Source organism: Macaca nemestrina, chromosome 2 (assembly GCF_043159975.1).
Source record: "Macaca nemestrina isolate mMacNem1 chromosome 2, mMacNem.hap1, whole genome shotgun sequence".
Classification (NCBI taxonomy): Eukaryota; Metazoa; Chordata; class Mammalia; order Primates; family Cercopithecidae; genus Macaca; species Macaca nemestrina.
The window spans coordinates 196,002,278-196,023,240 of NC_092126.1; the positions used below are offsets into that span (position 1 = coordinate 196,002,278).

General features: G+C 35.8%; 1 long non-coding RNA gene across 3 annotated transcripts in view; it reads left to right on the forward strand.

The window, feature by feature from the left end:
• LOC139361813 (uncharacterized) overlaps nt 1-20,963 on the forward strand; it is a 46,870-nt gene that overhangs the window by 14,805 nt on the left and 11,102 nt on the right. For all 3 annotated transcript variants that reach the window (XR_011619469.1, XR_011619471.1, XR_011619470.1), the window contains one exon: nt 17,349-17,821. This is a non-coding gene — a long non-coding RNA (uncharacterized lncRNA). The remainder of the gene's footprint in view (nt 1-17,348; nt 17,822-20,963) is intronic.

The following is a 20,963-nucleotide window of genomic DNA, read 5'->3' on the forward strand; positions in this document are numbered from 1 at the left end:
TATTTTTCTGTTTTCCTTTGTATTTATTTTTCACTGTGCCTAATGGTACATCTTCTTCTTCTTCTTTTTTTTTTTTTTATTATACTTTAAGTTCTAGGGTACATGTGGATAACGTGCAGGTTTGTTACATATGTATAACCTGTGCCATGTTGGCGTGCTGCACCCATCAACTCATCAGCACCCATCAACTCGTCATTTACATCAGGTATAACTCCCAATGCAATCCCTCCCCCCGCCTCCACCCCGTGATAGACCCCAGTGTGTGATGTTCCCCTTCCAGAGTCCAAGTGATCTCATTGTTCAGTTCCCACCTATGAGTGAGAACATGCGGTGTTTGGTTTTCTGTTCTTGTGATAGTTTGCTAAGAATGATGGTTTCCAGCTGCATCCATGTCCCTACAAAGGACACAAACTCATCCTTTTTTTATGGCTGCATAGTATTCCATGGTGTATATGTGCCACATTTTCTTAATCCAGTCTGTCACTGATGGACATTTTGGTTGATTCCAAGTCTTTGCTATTGTGAATAGTGCCGCAGTAAACATACGTGTGCATGTGTCTTTATAGCAGCATGATTTATAATCCTTTGGGTATATACCCAGTAATGGGATGGCTGGGTCATATGGTACTTCTAGTTCTAGATCCTTGAGGAATCGCCATACTGTTTTCCACAATGGCTGAACCAGTTTACAATCCCACCAACAGTGTAAAAGTGTTCCTATTTCTCCACATCCTCTCCAGCACCTGTTGTTTCCTGACTTTTTAATGATCACCATTCTAACTGGTGTAAGATGGTATCTCATTGTGGTTTTGATTTGTATTTCTCTGATGGCCAGTGATGATGAGCATTTTTTCATGTGTCTGTTGGCTGTATGAATGTCTTCTTTTGAGAAACGTCTATTCATATCCTTTGCCCACTTTTCGATGGGATTGTTTGTTTTTTTCTTGTAAATTTGTTTGAGTTCTTTGTAGGTTCTGGATATTAGTCCTTTGTCAGATGAGTAGATTGCAAAAATTTTCTCCCATTCTGTAGGTTGCCTGTTCACTCTGATGGTAGTTTCTTTTGCTGTGCAGAAGCTCTTTAGTTTAATGAGATCCCATTTGTCAATTATGGCTTTTGTTGCCGTTGCTTTTGGTGTTTTAGACACGAAGTCCTTGCCCATGTCTGTCCTGAATGGTATTACCTAGGTTTCATTCTAGGGTTTTTATGGTTTTAGGTCTAACATTTAAGTCTCTAATCCATCTTGAATTAATTTTCGTATAAGGAGTAAGGAAAGGATCCAGTTTCAGCTTTCTACTTATGGCTAGCCAATTTTTCCAGCACCATTTATTAAATAGGGAATCCTTTCCCCATTTCTTGTTTTTCTCAGGTTTGTCAAAGATCAGATGGCTGTAGATGGGTGGTATTATTTCTGAGGGCTCTGTTCTGTTCCATTGGTCTATATCTGTATCTCTGTTTTGGTACCAGTACCGTGCTGTTTTGGTTACTGTAGCCTTGTAGTACAGCTTGAAGTCAGGTAGCGTGATGCCTCCAGCTTTGTTCTTTTGACTTAGGATTGTCTTGGCAATGCGTGGTCTTTTGTGGTTCCATCAGGTCAGCATTTATATTCCTATCGTAAGTAGTAAAAATCTAATACCACCATAAAACACCTGCAAAAACTGGAAAAGGTAGATGTCTCCTCAGATATGCAGGTATCAATATAAAGATAAAAAGATTGTAAAAATTCAGGAAAATATGACAGAAAAAGAAACAAAGAGTGTCGAGCAATGGAACCAGAAAAATAGATCTACAAAAGGTTACAGAATTCAGTATAATCTTTAAAAAGTTGAAAATCACAAGAAAATGTAAATTGAAAATCTAAAACATCCAAGGAACAATTTGATAAACTGGACAATGAAATACAAACAGTTGAAACACAGAAATCTTAGACACAAAAAATAAAATAACTGAATTGAAAAACTCATTAGAAAGCTTCAACTACATACTTGAACAATCAGAGGTATGAATTAACATTCTTGAAGACAGAACATATGAAATTAGCAAATCAGAGGAGCAGAAAGGAAAAAAAATGAATTAATAAAAATTAAGAAGTCCTATGATAATTATGCAACACTCTCAAGCTAACTAACTCCACATGATAGGAATTCCCAAAGGAGATAGGCAAGAAAAACGCCTAGAAACCATGTTTAAGAAAAAAATAGCTAAAAATTTCTTAATTCTGGAGAGATATACCACCATGTAAGTACAGGAAGGTGGGGGGTCACCAACCAAATACAGCTCAAAGATAAAAATCCTCAAGGCTAATTATAATCAAATTAGCAAAAATGAAAGACATGAAATAAATCAGCAAGAGAAAAAAATACATTACATTCAGTGGAATCCCAATACAGCTTTCAGCAGATTTCTCAGCAGAAATCCTACATTCCAGGAATGAGCAGGATTCTTTGTCCAAAATGCTGAAGTAAAAATACTGGCAACCAAGAATACCGTACCTAGCAAAGATATTCTTTAGACACGAAAGAGAGATAAATAAATGGCAAGCCTCATGATAACCACAAAGAAAGAATCGATAATAAAATCACTAAAAATAAATAGCACAGGATCAAAATATACTACTAAAGAAAATTACTTAACTACAAAGGAATGGAGTGGGAGAAGAAAAAGGAAGGAATGATATATAAAACAACCAGAAAACCACAAAATTGCAGTAGTAAATCCTTACATATCAATAATAACTTTAAACATAAATGGATTACATTCTTCAATTAAAAGACATATATGAGCTAAACAGATAGTAAAATGAGACCCAGCACCATGGCTGACTAGAAATGTCTAGCATTTATCATCCCTCACAAGAAAGGAACAGGCAATAAATAAACAGCTGTGACTTGACTAGAGTATCAGAGGAATAGTGCTGGATTGCAGTGGAAGAGTGAAAATGTACCTGTGGTTATTGGAAGTCTAAGAGAGCAGCATGGAGGAGCTTAGCTTCTGCACCTGTGTCTCTCTCACCCAGATTGGGTCGCTTGAAGTCAGGAGGGACATTCCATTGCAGGCAAAAGGTAAACAGGAGACCCCCACAAGCCTCCAATACCCCTACAAATACTTACAATACTTAAAACAGAAGAGTCTCACAGTCCCCCCTGACCTGAACCCAGTTTGGAGAATTGCCAGGGGCTACACAATATTTTCTGGGATTAATAGCACAGGTGTGCACTCCCTGTCCCACCTCCAGGGAGCCAATCTGCTTTAGCATGGCCCCATCTTAAATCTTGAGCCATCTCTGGAGTACATGCTGCTCTGGGGGCCAGTAGCCAACACACCTTTACAGCACTAGGGCTTCATTTTTATTATGTCAGACCAACATGGGTTTCTGAATGCCCCAACTCCAGCCATGTGGAGCTTGAGCCCAGGATTGGCTGCAACTCTGGTCCTGCACAGCAAAGAAACCAATCCCTGCTATGAATACCAATCACTGCTATAATTTTGGCAAATAATATTCCATGCAAATGAAGATATATATATAAAAACCAATCACTGCTATAATTTTGGCAAATAATATTCCATGCAAATGAAGATGTATATATATAAACCAATCACTGCTATAATTTTGGCAAATAATATTCCATGCAAATGAAGACATAGATAAACAAATTCAGTAGGTTTGCAGGACACAAAATTAATATACAGAAATTAGTAATACTTCTATACATGAAAAACCAACAAACTAAAAAGGAAATCATTAAGGCAACCCAATTTATTATAGCCACAAAAAATAAAATAAAAGATCTAGGAATAAAGTTAACCAAGGAGTTGAAAGACCTCTACAAGGAAAAGAAAAAAAGAAAAAAACACTGATGAAAAAAAAAAAGGATATAAACAAATGAAAAGACATTTCTTGCTCATGGATCAGAAAAATTAATATTGTTAAAATGACAATACTACCCAAGTGATCTGTAGATTCAACACAATCTCAATCAAAATACCAATGATATTCTTCACAAGAATAGATAAAATAATTCTATAATTTGTATGGAACCAAAAAGGACACAGAATACCCAAAGCTATCCTGAGTAAAAAGAACAAAGCTGAAGGTATCAAACTACAAGACTTCAAAATATATTAAATGCTGTAGTAATAAAAACAGCATGACATTGGCATAAAAATTGACACATAAACTGATGAAACAAAAGGCACATAACATAATCTAATTAATTGATTATATAAATTTATATTTATAGTCAACTAATTTTAACAAAGGTACCAATCATATTTGTGAGGAAATGACAGTCTATTCAATAAATAATGTTAGAAAAACTGGGTATCCATATGCAGAAGAGTGAAACTAGACCCCCCACCTCCCACTCTATACAAAAATCTAATCAAAATTAATGAACGAACTAAACATAAGATCTCAAATGATTAAACTACTATAAAAAACTACTAGAAACAAATATAGGGGAAGCACTTAAGAAGTTTGTTCTAGGCAAAGATTTTATCAATATGATCTTAAGGCCAGGCCCGGTGGCTCACTCCTGTAATGCCAGCACTTTGGGAGGCCGAGGTGGGCGAATCACCTGAGGTCAGGAGTTTGAGACCAGCCTCAACATGGAGAAACCTTGTCTCTACTAAAAACACAAAATTAGCCAGGTATGGTGGTGCACGTCTGTAATCCCAGCTACTCGGGAGGCTGAGGCAGGATAATTGCTTGAACCTGGGAGGAGGAGGTTGCAATGAGCTGAGATCGTGCCATTGCATGCCAGCCTGGGCAACAAGAGCGAAACTCTGTCCAAAAAAAAAAAAAAAAAAAAAAAAGAAACAAAACGTAAAAGCACAGGCAGTAAAAGCAAAAACGAACAAATTGAATTGTAGCAAACTAAAAAACTTTTGCACAGAAAAGAAAACCTCAACATTGTGAAAAGACAGCCTACACACTGGGATAAAATATTTTCAAACTTGTCTTCTGATCAGGGCTAAAATTCAGAATATACAAAGGATTCAAAGATCTCAATAGGAAAGAAACAAATAATTCAATATAAAAATGGCCAAATGATATGAAGAGACATTTCTCAAAAGACGACATACAAATGGCCAACAGCCATATGAAAAAATGCTCAACACAACTAATCAGGAAAATGAAAATCAAAGCCACAATGAGATAGCATCTCATCTCAGTTAGGATGGCTATTTTTTATATATATATAAAATATAGCCTACCAACCAAAAAACATCCAGGACCAGATGGATTCACAGCAGAAATCTACTGGAGGTACAAGTAGGAGTTGGTACCATTCCTTCTGAAACTATTGCAATCAATAGAAAAAGAGGGAATCCTCCCTAACTCATTTTATGAGGTCAACATCATCCTGATGCCAAAGCCTGGCAGAGACACAACAAAAAAAGAGAATTTTAGACCAATATCTCTGATAAACATCGATGCAAAAATCCTCAATAAAATACTGGCAAACCGAATCCAGTAGCACATCAAAAAGCTTATCCACCATGATCAAGTGGGCTTCATCAATGGGATGCAAGCCTGGTTCAACATATGCAAATCAATAAACGTAATCCAGCATATGAACAGAACCAAAGACAAAAACATGATTATTTCAAGAGATGCAGAAAAGGCCTTTGACAAAATTCAACAGCCCTTCATGCTAAAAACTCTCAATAAATTTGGTACTGATGGAACATATCTAAAAATAATAAGAGCTCTTTATGACAAATCCACAGCCAATGTCATACTGAATGGGCAAAAACTGGAAGCATTCCCTTTGAAAACTGGCACAAGACAGGGATGCCCTCTCTCACCACTCCTATTCAACATAGTGTTGGAAGTTCTGGCCAGGGCAATCAGGCAAGAGAAAGAAATAAAGGGTATTCAGTTAGGAAAAGAAGAAGTCAAATTGTCCCTGTTTGCAGATGACATGATTGTATATTTAGAAAACCCCATCATCTCAGCCCAAAATCTCCTTAAGCTGATAAGCAACTTCAGCAAAGTCTCAGGATACAAAATCAATGTGCAAAAATCACAAGGCTTCTTATATACCAGTAACAAAAAAACAGAGAGCCAAATCATGAATGAACTTCCATTCACAATTGCTTCAAAGAGAATAAAATACCTAGAAATCCAACTTACAAGGGATGTAAAGGACCTCTTCAAGGAGAACTACAAACCACTGCTCAGTGAAATAAAAGAGGACACAAACAAATGGAAGAACATTCCATGCTCATGGATAGGAAGAATCAATATCATGAAAATGGCCATACCGCACAAGGTAACTATAGATTCAATGCCATCCCCATTAAGTTACCAATGACTTTCTTCACAGAATTGCAAAAAACTGCTCTAAAGTTCATATGGAACCACAAAAGACCACGCATTGCCAAGACAATCCTAAGTCAAAAGAACAAAGCTGGAGGCATCACGCTACCTGACTTCAAGCTGTACTACAAGGCTACAGTAACCAAAACAGCATGGTACTGGTACCAAAACAGAGATACAGATATAGACCAATGGAACAGAACAGAGCCCTCAGAAATAATACCACCCATCTACAGCCATCTGATCTTTGACAAACCTGAGAAAAACAAGAAATGGGGAAAGGATTCCCTATTTAATAAATGGTGCTGGAAAAATTGGCTAGCCATAAGTAGAAAGCTGAAACTGGATCCTTTCCTTACTCCTTATACGAAAATTAATTCAAGATGGATTAGACTTAAATGTTAGACCTAAAACCATAAAAACCCTAGAAGAAAACCTAGGTAGTACCATTCAGAACATAGGCATGGGCAAAGACTTCATGTCTAAAACACCAAAAGCAACGGCAACAAAAGCCATAATTGACAAATGGGATCTCATTAAACTAAAGAGCTTCTGCACAGCAAAAGAAACTACCATCAGAGTGAACAGGCAACCTACAGAATGGGAGAAAATTTTTGCAATCTACTCATCTGACAAAGGACTAATATCCAGAACCTACAAAGAACTCAAACAAATTTACAAGAAAAAAACAAACAACCCCATCAAAAAGTGGGCAAAGGATATGAATAGATGTTTCTCAAAAGAAGACATTCATACAGCCAACAGACACATGAAAAAATGCTCATCATCACTGGCCATCAGAGAAATGCAAATCAAAACCACAATGAGATACCATCTCACACCAGTTACAATGGTAATCATTAAAAAGTCAGGAAACAACAGGTGCTGGAGAGGATGTGGAGAAATAGGAACACTTTTACACTGTTGGTGGGATTGTAAACTGGTTCAGCCATTGTGGAAAACAGTATGGCGATTCCTCAAGGATCTAGAACTAGAAGTACCATATGACCCAGCCATCCCATTACTGGGTATATACCCAAAGGATTATAAATCATGCTGCTATAAAGACACATGCACACGTATGTTTACTGCGGCACTATTCACAATAGCAAAGACTTGGAATCAACCAAAATGTCCATCAGTGACAGACTGGATTAAGAAAATGTGGCACATATACACCATGGAATACTATGCAGCCATAAAAAAAGGATGAGTTTGTGTCCTTTGTAGGGACATGGATGCAGCTGGAAACCATCATTCTTAGCAAACTATCACAAGAACAGAAAACAAAACACCACATGTTCTCACTCATAGGTGAGAATTGAACAATGAGATCACTTGGACTCTGGAAGGGGAACATCACACACCAGGCCTATTATGGGGAGGGGGGAGGGGGGAGAGATGGCATTGGGAGTTATACCTGATGTAAATGACGAGTTGATGGGTGCTGATGAGTTGATGGATGCAGCACACCAACATGGCACAAGTATATATATGTAACGAACCTGCACATTGTGCAAATGTACCCTAGAACTTAAAGTATAATAATAATAATAATAATAAATTATTGGTAGAATGTAAGAAAAAAAAGAAATCAACAAAAGAAGGAACTTTGCAAACTATATGTATTCATGGAAATTAAACATGCTTTTGAAATATGAATGGGGAAACGAAGAAATAACAATTTTCTTGAAATTTTCTTGAGGTAAATGAAAATGGAAACACAACAGAATAAAACTTACGGCATACAGCAAGAGTGATCCTAACAGGGAAGTATGTAGCAACAAACACCTACATCAACAGAATAGAAAGACTTCAAGTAAACAATCTAACAATACACCTTAAGGAGCTAAAAATGCAAGAACAAACTAAACCCAGAATTATTAGAAGGAAAGAAATAATAAAGATCAGAGAAAAGCAAAAGAATTTGAGACTACAAAATACAAACGATCAACAAAGCAAAAAGTTGCTTTATTTGAGATTTTAGAAAAATGATAAACATGTAGCTAGACTAACCCAGAAAAAAAAGGCACAAATAAATAAAATCAGGAATGCAAAAGAATATATTACAACTGATACCACAGAAATCAAAGGAACGTTGAATACTATTATGAACAACTATGTGTCAACAAATAGGAAAACATAGAAGAGATATATAAATACTTGGACACATACAACCTATCAAGATTGAACCATGAACTAAAATCTTGAACAAACCAACAACAAATAACAAGATGGAAGCAGTAATAAGTCTCTCATTAAGCAAAAGCCAATGATCTGATGACTTCACTGCCAAATTCTACCAATCGTTTAAAGAACGAATATCAATTCTACTCAACTAGTTTTTAAAAAATTGAAGAATAGAAAATTCCAAACTCATTGTATGAGGCCAGCATTATCCTGATATCAATACCAAACAAAAACACAAAAAAGAGAAAATTACAGATCAATATCCCTGGTGAGCATAGATGAAAAAAATTATCAACAAAATACTAGCAAATCAATTCAAGAACACATTAAAATATTTTTATTCTGATCAAATTAGATTAATTCCAGGGATTAAATGATGGCTCAACATATGCAAATCAATAAACATAGTATATTACATTAACAGAATTGATAACCAAAACTGTATGAGGTTTCATAGATAAAGCAAAACCATTTGACAAAATCTGACATTTCTTTGTGATAATAACCCTCAACAAACCAGGTATAGAAGTCACTTACCTCAAGACAATAAAAGTATATATCAGAAACCCACAGCTTCCATCATACAGAATAGGGAAAAATTAAAGTCTTTCCTTTATGATCCGGAAAAAATTATCTTGGTTCACAAACACAATGATCCTATAGTTAGAAAATCTAAAGACTGCACCAAAGGACTGTTAGAACTGATAAATAGATTCAGTAAACGTGCGGGATATAAAATTAACATGCAAAAATCAATAGCATTTCTAAATGTTAACAGTGAACAATCAGAAAAAGAAATAAAAAATACAATCTCATTTATAATCACTGTTAAAAATACATAGGAGTAAATTTAATCAAAGAAGGAAAATGCTTCTACAATAAAAGCTATAAAGCAGTGACCAAAGAAATTGAAGAGTGCACAAAAAAATTGAAAATATATCCATGTTCATAGATTTGAATAATTAATATTGTTAAATTGTCCATATTAAAGTGATCTAAACATTCTATGATTTTCCTATCAAAATACCAATGACATTCTTTACAGAAATAAAAAATAAAATTCCTAAATTTGATATGGTACCACAGAAGACCCCAAAGAGCCAAAGAAATCCTAGCCAAAAAAAAAAAAAGAAAAATTATAGTAAAAGGCATCACATTTTCTGACTTTCAAATGTACAAAAAAGCTATAGTAAGAAAAATAGTATGGTGCTGGCAAAAAACAAAGCCAAATAAACCAGTGGAACAGAATAGAGAACCCAGAAATACATTCACACGTTTATAGCCAAACTTTTTTAACAGAGCCGCCAAGAACATACCATGGGGAAAGGATACTTTCTTCATTAAATGGTGCTGTGAAAATTGAATATCCAGATACAGAAGGGGTCTACAAAAATTAGATCTTCGTCTCTCATCTTATGGGAAAAACAACTCAGAATGGAATGAAGCCTTAAATCCAACACCTGAAAATATAAAACTACTAGTAGGGAACATAGAGGAAATTCTACTGGACATTGGTCTGGGCAATTATTTTGGAGATAAATCTCAAAGCATAGGCAACAAAAGCAAAAATAGGCAAATGGAATTACATCAGCTAAAATGCACTGAACAGCAAAGAAAACAGTTAACAGACTGAAGAGACAACCTATGGAATCAAAGAAAATATTTGCCAACTCTACATCTGACAAGGAGTTAATATCCAGCATATATAAACTCAAACTACTCGATATCTATATCTATATAAAATTTTAAAATAAACAATTGACCTGAGTAGAAATTTTATAAAAGAAGATATATAAATGACCACGAAGTATAAGAAAAATTGCTCAAGATCATAATCATCAAGGGAATACAAATCAAAATGAGACATCATCTCACTCCAGTTCAAATGACTATTATTATTATCAAAAGGACAAACAATAACAAATGCTGGCAAAGACATGGGAAAAGGGAAACACTGGTACACAGTTGGTAGGAATGTAAATTAGCACAGCCATTGCAACACAGTGTATTGAAATTGCTCCAAAAACTAAACATATATATACCCTATGATCCAGCAATCCTACTACTGGGTATATATATATATTTCTTTTTAAAAAGGATATCTGTACATTGGAAAGATATTTTCACTCTCATATTTATTGTGGCACCATTTTCAATAGCCAAAGGAGTGAATCAACCTAAATGTTCATTAACAGATGCATGGACACAGAAATGGTGGTATATATAGACAACGGAATCTTACACAGCCATAAAAGAGAATGAAATTTTGTCATTTGCAGAAACATTGGTAAAATTGGTGACAATTATGCTAAATGAAATAGGATGGTTACCAGTGGCTTGGAAGATTTTGGGGTCTAAAGAGCTGGATTACATAGAAAAAGTAAGTTCTAGTGTTGAATAGCACAGTAGAATAATTAGAGTTAACAATATTGTATTGCATATTTTAAAATAGCTAGAAAGGAAGATTTGAAATGTTTCCAACACAAAAAATAGTAAATGTTTGAGATGATGCATACCCTAAATACCCTGGTTTGACTATTACACATTGTATACGTGTGTCAAAGATTACAGTTACCCCATAAATATGTACAACTGTTATTTATGAATAAAAAATGACTTTTGCTGGAAATCCACCTCAGAAGATTCAATGAAAAGTAAGGGCTGATAATTGGTATAATTTAGTAGGACACCAATAAGATTTTATTGTGCAGTGAACTTTAAGGACTTCTGCCTAGAGTGCGAGTAGGTCGTGGCACAAGATTTCTTAAATTAGTTTCTGATCTGCCTCTGATAAGATCAGAAAGAGAGGAAAACAGAGAGAGCAATTAGTATTAGTTGAGGGAAGAAAGGAGCTTTCTTTCCTTTGGCAAAAACATACCCCTCCCCTTTTTTTTCCTTATTCTGGAAACAAATGGTGAGACTGAGGAAAATCATTTGGGAGCCAAGCTCAATTTTAGGTCACTCCCTTCCTGTCTATGTAGGTAAACACTGTGACTGTGAAAGCTGTCAGAATCAAAATAGAGTCACCTGTGTTTCACACCCTGACAAATGGAGCCAGAAAATGCCATGAAGAGAGGGTTCTCATGCACACATACCTGATAAGAGAACTATCTCAAAAGCTCAGTGAAAAATACAAACTTGCACAAAGGCCACCATAACCTTACCAAAAAAAAAAAAAAAATTACTTCCAGGAGGACTTTTACCCAGCAACTGAATGTCCAACTTTGAACTAACACACCCTTGTTATTGATTGTAGTAGGCAAAGATACTTGTGCCAAAACAACTTATGTAACTGCTATGGTTTAAATATAAGTCCCCTCTAAAACTCATGTTGAAATTTAATACCCAATGCAGCAGTCTTGAATAGTTAGAGCCTTTAGGGGGTGATTAAGTCATGTGGGGACTGCCTTCATGAATGGATGCATTCATCTATGAGTTAAGAGATTAATGTATTAATGGATTACCATGAGAGTAGGAATAGGGGTTTATAAACTGAGAAAGAGAGACCTGAACAAACTCGTTCTGCCATCTCACCATCTAAGGCCCTGCACCAACTCAGGGCACTGAGAATCTGCAGTAGCAAGATAGCTCTCATCTGATGTGTCCCCTCCTTTACCTTGGACTGCTTAGCCTGCACAACGGAAAGAAATAAATTCATTTTCTTTATAAATTACCTGGTTTCTGGTGTTATGTTAGAAGCAATAGAAAACGAAGATAGTCACCATCCTCATTTTTTCTTTAGGCCAGGTGCGGTGGCTCAAGCCTGTAATCCCAGCGCTTTGGGAGGCTGAGGCAGGCTGATCACGAGGTCGGGAGATTGAGACCATCCAGGTTAACACGGTGAAACCCCGTCTCTACTGAAAATATGAAAACAAAATATTGGTGGCAGGCGTCTGTAGTCCCACCTACTCCCGAGGCTGAGGCAGGATAATGGCATGAACCTGGGAGGCGGAGCTTGCAGTGAGCCAAGATCACGCAGCTGCACCCCAGCCTGGGACAGAGGGAGACTCCATCTCAAAAAAAAAAAAAAAAAAAAAAAAAAAAAAAAGCCCTTGTCTTCTTTGCCTCTGTTGCATGTTTCCATTTCAATGTCCATTTTCAAATATATATAAAAAGTTTAGGTTTGATGTGATCTAGTAATTACAATACCTCTTGGTTACTTTGGGGTACTGTAGACAATGGGTTGCCACACTTGGTTTATATACTCTCCATTTTCGTTACAATTGCATTTAAATCCACTCTTTGAGTCTTTCTGCCTTTAGCCAGAAAAGTAATAAAGGTTTGGCATCTACAATAAACTGTGCTTGTCTTTACAGAGAGCAGTAATATGTTTGTTTTAAGGTATTATAACAATTGCTGAGCCTATTTATTTAATGTGTAATTTGAGGCTGCAAAATGTCAAGATATAAGTGCACAATCAGAAATATGCAATTATTATATATGCCACTGTGAGACTATATTGGTTTTTAATGTGAGTGCTTCACATTCATTACTTTATGCAGATGCTCTGACAAGACTCATCAGTATGTTTATATGTAATATTAGATTTACATTTGTGTATGCTGAGTCTGAAAGGTTTGAAACGCAGTTGATGGGTGTGTACGGGTTCAGAAAACAATGTCCCAAAGTTTGGCACTTTGGCATATTGAGGGCTTTGAACTAAAGGAGAAGCAAAGTCTGCCCACTCTTCTCTTGACTTCCTCTCACCCATCTTCTTCCCTTGCAGAGCAGGGAAATGATCTTCCAAAACTTCCCTTATCTGCCTAAAGATAGATTCTTCGAAAAGGAGCACTTTTGTCTCCTCCATGGAATCTCATCAACCAGGGAAGATTAACAAAATCATAGGAAACGTAACTAAAGGTAAGTATGTTTCCCAGATAGACATCTTCCAAAGCTAGTATCTATTCTTTTGACAGTTCTTCCTTGAAATAACATTTAATACCTGGGAGATTTTATCTACACAACAAGGCAACATTTGTCAGCCGTACAAATCCCCCTGTCACCCTCCCATAATTTGTTGCCACCTCTTTCCAGAAGTTCCAAGTCCCTCTCCCCATGCTATAAGAATGCTGGCCATCTGGCCCTTCTTTGAGTCTTGTATTTTGTGAGGTTCCCTTGCGTATGTTCATAATAAATGTGAATGCTTTTTCTCCTGTTAATGCGCCAACATAAGTTTATTCCAGAGACCATAATTATCAAACTTTCAAAGAGTAAACATTTAAAACCCCCTTACACATCTATCGACAAATACCATCAGTACCAACTATGTAAAACTCCTCTACACATATATCAACAAATACCATCAGTACCAACTATATAAAACTCCTCTACACATATATCAACAAATACCATCAGTACCAAACAATATAAAACTCTTCTAGTATATATCAACAAATACCATCAGTACCAACTAAATATCTGATCATATTGTGTCATTAAAGACAAAGCCTTGACATTATTTTAATAAATTAATCTTGCTATTAGGTCGATAATGTTATTATACTTTTGACTTAATATCTCCTAGTTTTAGGAAGATGATGTATTTATATTGTGGCCTCAAGAATAACTGCAGTGGAGTGGGCTATAGTTTCTCTCACTAAATTTTTTTGTAAGTTACCCCTAAGGGAAAGAGGCCCACCAAAATTCTGTAGGAGTTGTTTCTGAACAAGAAAAATGGAAGACGTGGAGATGAACCTTCTATTTTTTTTTTTTTTTTTTGAGGAAGAATGAGGTGCCCAGTTAGTTGTGTGCACATACGTGTATATGCAGGGGTACTCATCACATAGCCTCTGGCCTCTCTATCTCCTATCAGATTGACTCTGGGAGGGTCATAAACTATAGCTAATGGGCAGGAAAGGAGAGAAGCAGTTGTATGGAGAAAGGGAGAGGGATGGTGATGACTGTGATTCTAACCTGCCAAAATCTTGATTTATTTGTGAAAGGGGCCCGATGCCAACGCCTGTCTCCAGCTGGTACACTTGCACAGCCTGAGCTTAGGTGCCATTTCTGTGAATGAGGATAAATTCGACAACTGAATCATTTAAATGGAAATGCTGAATACAGAAATGAAATGTTTCATTTAGAATCTAAAAGTATTTAGTATCTAAATAGTCTCAAACGCTTTTATTTAAAAGACTGACAAAATGGCCGGGTGCGGCGGTCCATGCCTGTAATCCCAGCACTTTGGGAGGCCAAGATGGGTGGATCATGAAGTCAGGAGATCGAGACTATCCTGGCTAACACCGTGAAACCCCATTTCTACTAAAAATACAAAAAAAAAAAAAAATTAGCCCGGCGTGGTGGCAGCGCCTGTGGTTCCAGCTACTCGGGAGGCTGAGGCAGGAGAATGGCGGGAACCCGGGGGGCGGAGCTTGCAGTGAGCCAAGATGGCGCCGCTCACTCCAGCCTGGGCCACAGAGCGAGACTCCGTCTCAAAAAAACAAAAAAAAAAAAACAAAAAAAAACCCCAAAAAAAAACACTGACAAAATAAGTTATGTGTTTGAAGAAGTTTTATCTAGTTAAGAGAGAAAAACACCCCATACTGAATATATTTTGAAAGGATCGTGGAAAACAAAAATTTTATATGCTTTGATTATGTCATTCATAGTTCAATATATTTATTATTTATATTATAAATTTTATGTATGAAGATAAACTTTATATATGAATATCTTTTATCTTTTAATAATAAAATGTTATATACATATCAAGTATGGAAACTTCATGAGGACTAGATACTTCCACTGTTCCATTCAATGCTAGAACACTAGCATCTGAAATAATGAGTAACACATGTTGGTCACTTAATAAATATTTTTGAATGATTAAATAAGGTAACCAAATAATATCTATTAACAGGCTACTTAGCATATCTTTCTCCCTTAAAATCGAAACATTCTCCATCCAGAAAATTCATATTTACTGCAAAACATGCTATAACATATAGAATCATCTTTTTTTCTTTTTTCTTTTTGAGACGGAGTCTCACGTTGGCACCATGCTGCAGTGCAGTTGTGTGATCTTGGCTCACTGCAACCTCTGCATCCTGGGTTCAAGCGATTCTCCTGCCTCAGCCTCCCGCGTAGTTGGGACTACAGGCACGTGCCACCAGGCACAGCTAATTTTTGTATTTTTTAGTAGAGACAGGGTTTCACCATGTTGGCCAGGATGGTCTCCATCTCTTGACCTCGTGATCTGCCCACCTTGGCCTCCCAAAGTGCTGGGATTACAGGCGTGAGTCACCGCACCCAGGCTGTAGTAATACTTCTTAAAATTTTGCTTTAAGTTGTTTATTCTACCTTAACAAATATTTCTTCTTTGGAGTATCCAAATTATTTTTACAAGTCATACAGGTCTATAACTAAACCTACAATATAGCATTAACTGACTATTTTGGACTAAACTTATTGCTCTGATAGCTTTGGTTTTTGTTTGTTTGTTTTGTTTTTCCTCCAATACTACATATTTGCTCCAAATCGTGTAATGCACTATAATGCTTTATTATTCTGTAATTATTACAGAATACATTTTCATGTACTATATTATATCACAAGACCTTTGAACGTTTTGGGTGCGTCTCGTAATTTTTGAATATTTTGCAATCTATAACAAATACTACTTTTTTAAAAACATATATCCAGTCAACTTCTTGTGATTTCACAGTGCAGCTTTGGAGAGCCAACAGCCTCCCATGTCAAACATCCTTGCCTCTCTCTCTCCTTCTGGCATCACTTCTGGACTGCCTAATAGCTGTCAGGAGAAACTTGGGAGCTTGATTGACCTTCATGCACAGGATTATGCTAGGCCCAGACTCTCCATATTCCACCAGTAAAATTCTGAGATTTGCTGCACAAAGAATTCGCAGCAGGATTGAGCCAGTTGTTCATATTAATAATTTGTTTATTAGCTCACTCTTTATTGATTATTCTTTCTTCATCATCTCAAATATCATTTTATATTCTCACTTTTAGCTTCTCATATCGCTTCCCAAAAGAGCCAGCTGCCATGAAGTCTTTCACTGAGGATCTGCTTCCTAGGGATTCCAGAGTAGGCAGGATCCCTTCCAGTTTTCATGTGACTGGCTCCTTCTTTTCCTTCCAATTTTAGCTGAGCAGCATCCCACCAAAGATGTCCATGTTCTGATTTCCGTAATCTGTGAATATGTTACCTTACATGGTAAAGCGGAATTTCTAGGTATGATAAAATTACACTTTTTTTGATAGGCAGATTCTCCTGGGTTAGCCAAATGGACCTCATTTAATCACAATGTTATAAGAAAAATGTTAGATAAATTCAGTTTAGTAGAGTTTATTTGGGCAAACAAGCTGCTACAGTTTGGATGTTTGTTCTCTCTAAATCTCGTGTTAAAAGGTGATTCCCAATGTTGCAGGTGAAGCCTTGTGGTAGGTGATTGGATCATGGGGATGCATCCCCACGAATGGCTTAGTGCCAACCCTTTGGTGATAAGTGAGTTCTCCTGAGATCTGGTTCTTTAAAAGCGTGTGGCTTTAAGCCCCGCGTGCACCCTGCACACATATACCTATGTATCAAGCCTACACGTTAGGCACTTATATCCTGGAACTTAAAGTTAAAAAAATTATAATAATAAAATAAAATTTAAAAATGTCCTCAAAGGAAAAAAATCAAGTGTGTGACTCCTCTCCACCTCCTTGTCTCATCATGTGAGACTCTTTATCCCCCTTTGTCTTTTGCCATAATTGTGAGCTTCCTGGGACCCTCACTAGAAGCAGATGCTAGCACCATGCTTTCTGTAAAGCCTACAGAACCATGAGCCAATTAAACCTGTTTTCTTTATGAATTACCCATCCTCAGGTATTTCTTTGTACCCCTGCAAGAAGAGGCTAATACAGAAACATTCATGAATTGAGCAGCATGCTAAACCAGTGGAGGTTCAGTGCTCTGCAAGCAAGCTTTATGGAAGAAAAGTGGAATAATCACCTGATTCGCATCAGCTAGGCTTTTGTCTTATTTGGGCATGATGTTATGAGTTGGCTGTTTGTAATTGCCTGAAACCTGACTAATAATTACTGGCTGAAATCCGCTGTTTTATACTTCTGAGTTACATTGCAGTTTGCTACATAGGGACTCAAGGTATAGAGGCGGACTCAAATCACATTTAAGTTAATTTAACAACAAGGATCCTTACTAACAGTCAGAGAGAATGGATGAAATAATAGAAGCAGATGTCAGTGGGAAGAAAATATGTTATTGTTCAAAATTACTGGGTTTGAAGGAGGAGGCAGGGACCACAAAGCAAAGAAGGAAACTTCTAGAAGCTGGAAAAGGTAAGGAAACAAATTCTCCCCTAGATCCTCCTGTAGAGGAATACAGACCTGTAGACCCATTTTTAAGGCTTCTGATCACCAGAACTATAAGATTATACATTTATGTTGTGTTAAGCCACTGAATTTGTAGTAATGAGTTACAGCAGCAATGAGAAATTAATACAGACATCATTTCCTCAAAAGTGTTCCCAAATCGCCTTATTTGTGGGAAATTTCCCTTAATAGACATATGAAAAATATATCATTTTGTTTTCTCACATAATATGTACTCCACATTAAATAAAAAACAAAGATTTCACATGCCTATAATACATTTTATTATCCTTGTAGTATTATTTTTACTTAATAATATGAGAAAATATGTTTTCATCTCCAACTTATGTGTTGACATTTGGAGTATTTTTTCCAATGTGGTGTCCTACCACTAACCCTGAAATTTTTTGTGACAATTATTCTCTGTCTATTTCAGCAGAAACCCACATTTTTTATTCCTTTCTCAATCCACAAGACTGACATATCCTTTACAGATCATAGATTTGTAACTTCTCAGGCATACAATGATTTTGCATTTGGTTATCTAACTAATTTAGAGACTATCGTCATCATGATAAATACATCCTGAACATTTCATTATAATTCTTTTATTACATGTTTCTAACCCCTTGAAAATAGAACACTTTGATATGTTCTCGTCTCCAAATGTACATAAAACATCCTTAATCTCATGACTTAAAACCCAAAAGACAACAACAGAAAAACACAACACAAAAACCCTGAAACACCAAAATAAAGCAAACGATTGCTACCTGCTCATCATACTTTCTACTATGTACAAAGCTACCTACTTTTTCTTGAGCAGAGGCTGAAATTTGTGGTTTCTATTAAGTAGTCACTCTTTGATATTTCATGCATCTACAGTGGGAAATTCAAGTGTTTTTAAATGTACTTGTGTATATCTCTCTTCATGATTGATTTTGGATGTGGTGCTATTAGCTATAGTTTATACTATTTTTCTTTATCCCAAATTTGTAGCTTATTTTACTATATTTGGTTTATTGTATAATCTCATGATTAACAGAAAACCCAAACATTGTTTTAAAATAAGATCTCTGAAAGACAAAGAAGACTCTGAGGGCTGGATGTGAACCAGAAAAATACATAGGACATTAGATATCTGCTTTCAGGATTAATTGCTAGAAAGCTGCCTCAGGGTTGCTGCTTCTCAAACTGTTAATCAATCAAGGCATGCATTCAATCATTCATTTCACAAGGATTTATTGAATGCCTATGATACTGAAGACACTGTATTAATAACGAGAATACAGAAACAAAAAACCACACATAGTTCTCGCAGACATTAAGCAAACTAGTAAGGCATAAATAATAAAAACCAAGCAAAACAAAAACAAAAACAAAATTAACAAGAATCAGAAAACAAATGAAACAAAAAAACAAGTGCTCAAAGAAAACAATAATAGGATTTAAGACAGAATAAGAGGGAAAGGTGCTCTTTTATCTAGATCAAACAGTGAGAATCTCTTCAAAGAAACTGACATATAAATTGAGAGTGAAAACTAAAGAAAAAAAATGGATAAAGCTCTATGGAAAAAGAAGGAGGGGGCTTCCCAGAGAGATGGCATATTATATGTAACTTGCTTCAGTTAGGAAAATGTGAGCGTATTCACGAAACACAAGTAAGCTAGGACAAAATGTAGAAAGAATAGGAGAGGGCAATATTAGATATAGTTTGACAGTTAGGATGTGTCCAGGATTTGTACATTTTTTCAGTCATAGACATCTGAGTCATCTCAGTATTACAATGTGGTGTCATGTTTTAAGCAGCAAGTGAAGCAACCTAATTAATATTCTTAGAGATTCCTGTGGCCATTGTGCGAATATAGATTCAATGCCAAATATTCCCAAAATATTTTTTGTCAAATATTTTAGAGATTTGAAAACAGTATTTATTTCATCACTGGCGTTCTTTTTTTCATGATATTTTCTTTTATTTATGTTGTTGCTTTTTTACACTTAAATATCACAAATACTTAGAAAATTGCCATTCCTTTCACGTATTAAAATATTTCCAATAATTATATCTATATCTGATCACTGCCTGTATCCTTCCTCAGCCTCACAACAAAGGTAATTAATGACCTATTCTTTTTTAACAATAAATTCAAACTTTTATTAGAGTCTCTCAATTTTGTTTTTAACAAGCCAGCTTCTAATATCCTTTATTCCCCAGCCAACTTTCTTCTGGCACCAACCCTCCTTTCCTCTCCATTCTTTTTATTATCATTATTTCAATAGGTTTTGGGAGAACAGGTGGTGTTTGGTTAGATGAATAAGTTCTTTAGTGGTGATTTCTGAGATTTTGATGCACCCATCACCCCAGCACCCGATTTGTAGTCTTTTACCCCTCCTCTCCCACCTACTCTTTCATCTGAGTTCCCATAGTCTAATGTATCATTTTGATGCCTTTTCATCCTCATAGCTTAGCTCTCATGTATGAATGAGAACATACAATATTTGGTTTTCCATTCCTGAGTTACTTTATTTAGAATAGGGTCTCCAATTCCATGCAGGTTTCTGTGAATGCCATTATTTCATTCCTTTTTATTCATATTTACGGCTGAGTAGTATTCCATGCTGTATGCACATATATATCTCACTATATATATGCCATATATCTCATATATACCATATATATGCCATATATAATATATATCATAATTATATACACTAGATATCATATATATGCCATATATGCAATATATAATATATATTATATAGATGATAGATATGACATATATATGATATATATGCAATATATAATATATATTATATAGATGATAGATATGACATATATATGATAAATATTATATACACATATAATTTTCTTTATCCACTAATTAAATGATCGGTGTTTGGGATGTTTCTGTATTTTTGCAGTTGTGAATTGTGCTACTATAAACATGCATATGCAAGTATCTTTTTGTAGAAAGACATTTTTTCTTCTGAGCAAATAACCAGTAGTGGGACTGCTGTGTCGAATGGTAGGTCTATTAGTTCTTTAAGGAATCTCCACACTGTTTTCCATAGTGGTACCTTATACAAAAATCACTTCAAGATGCACCAA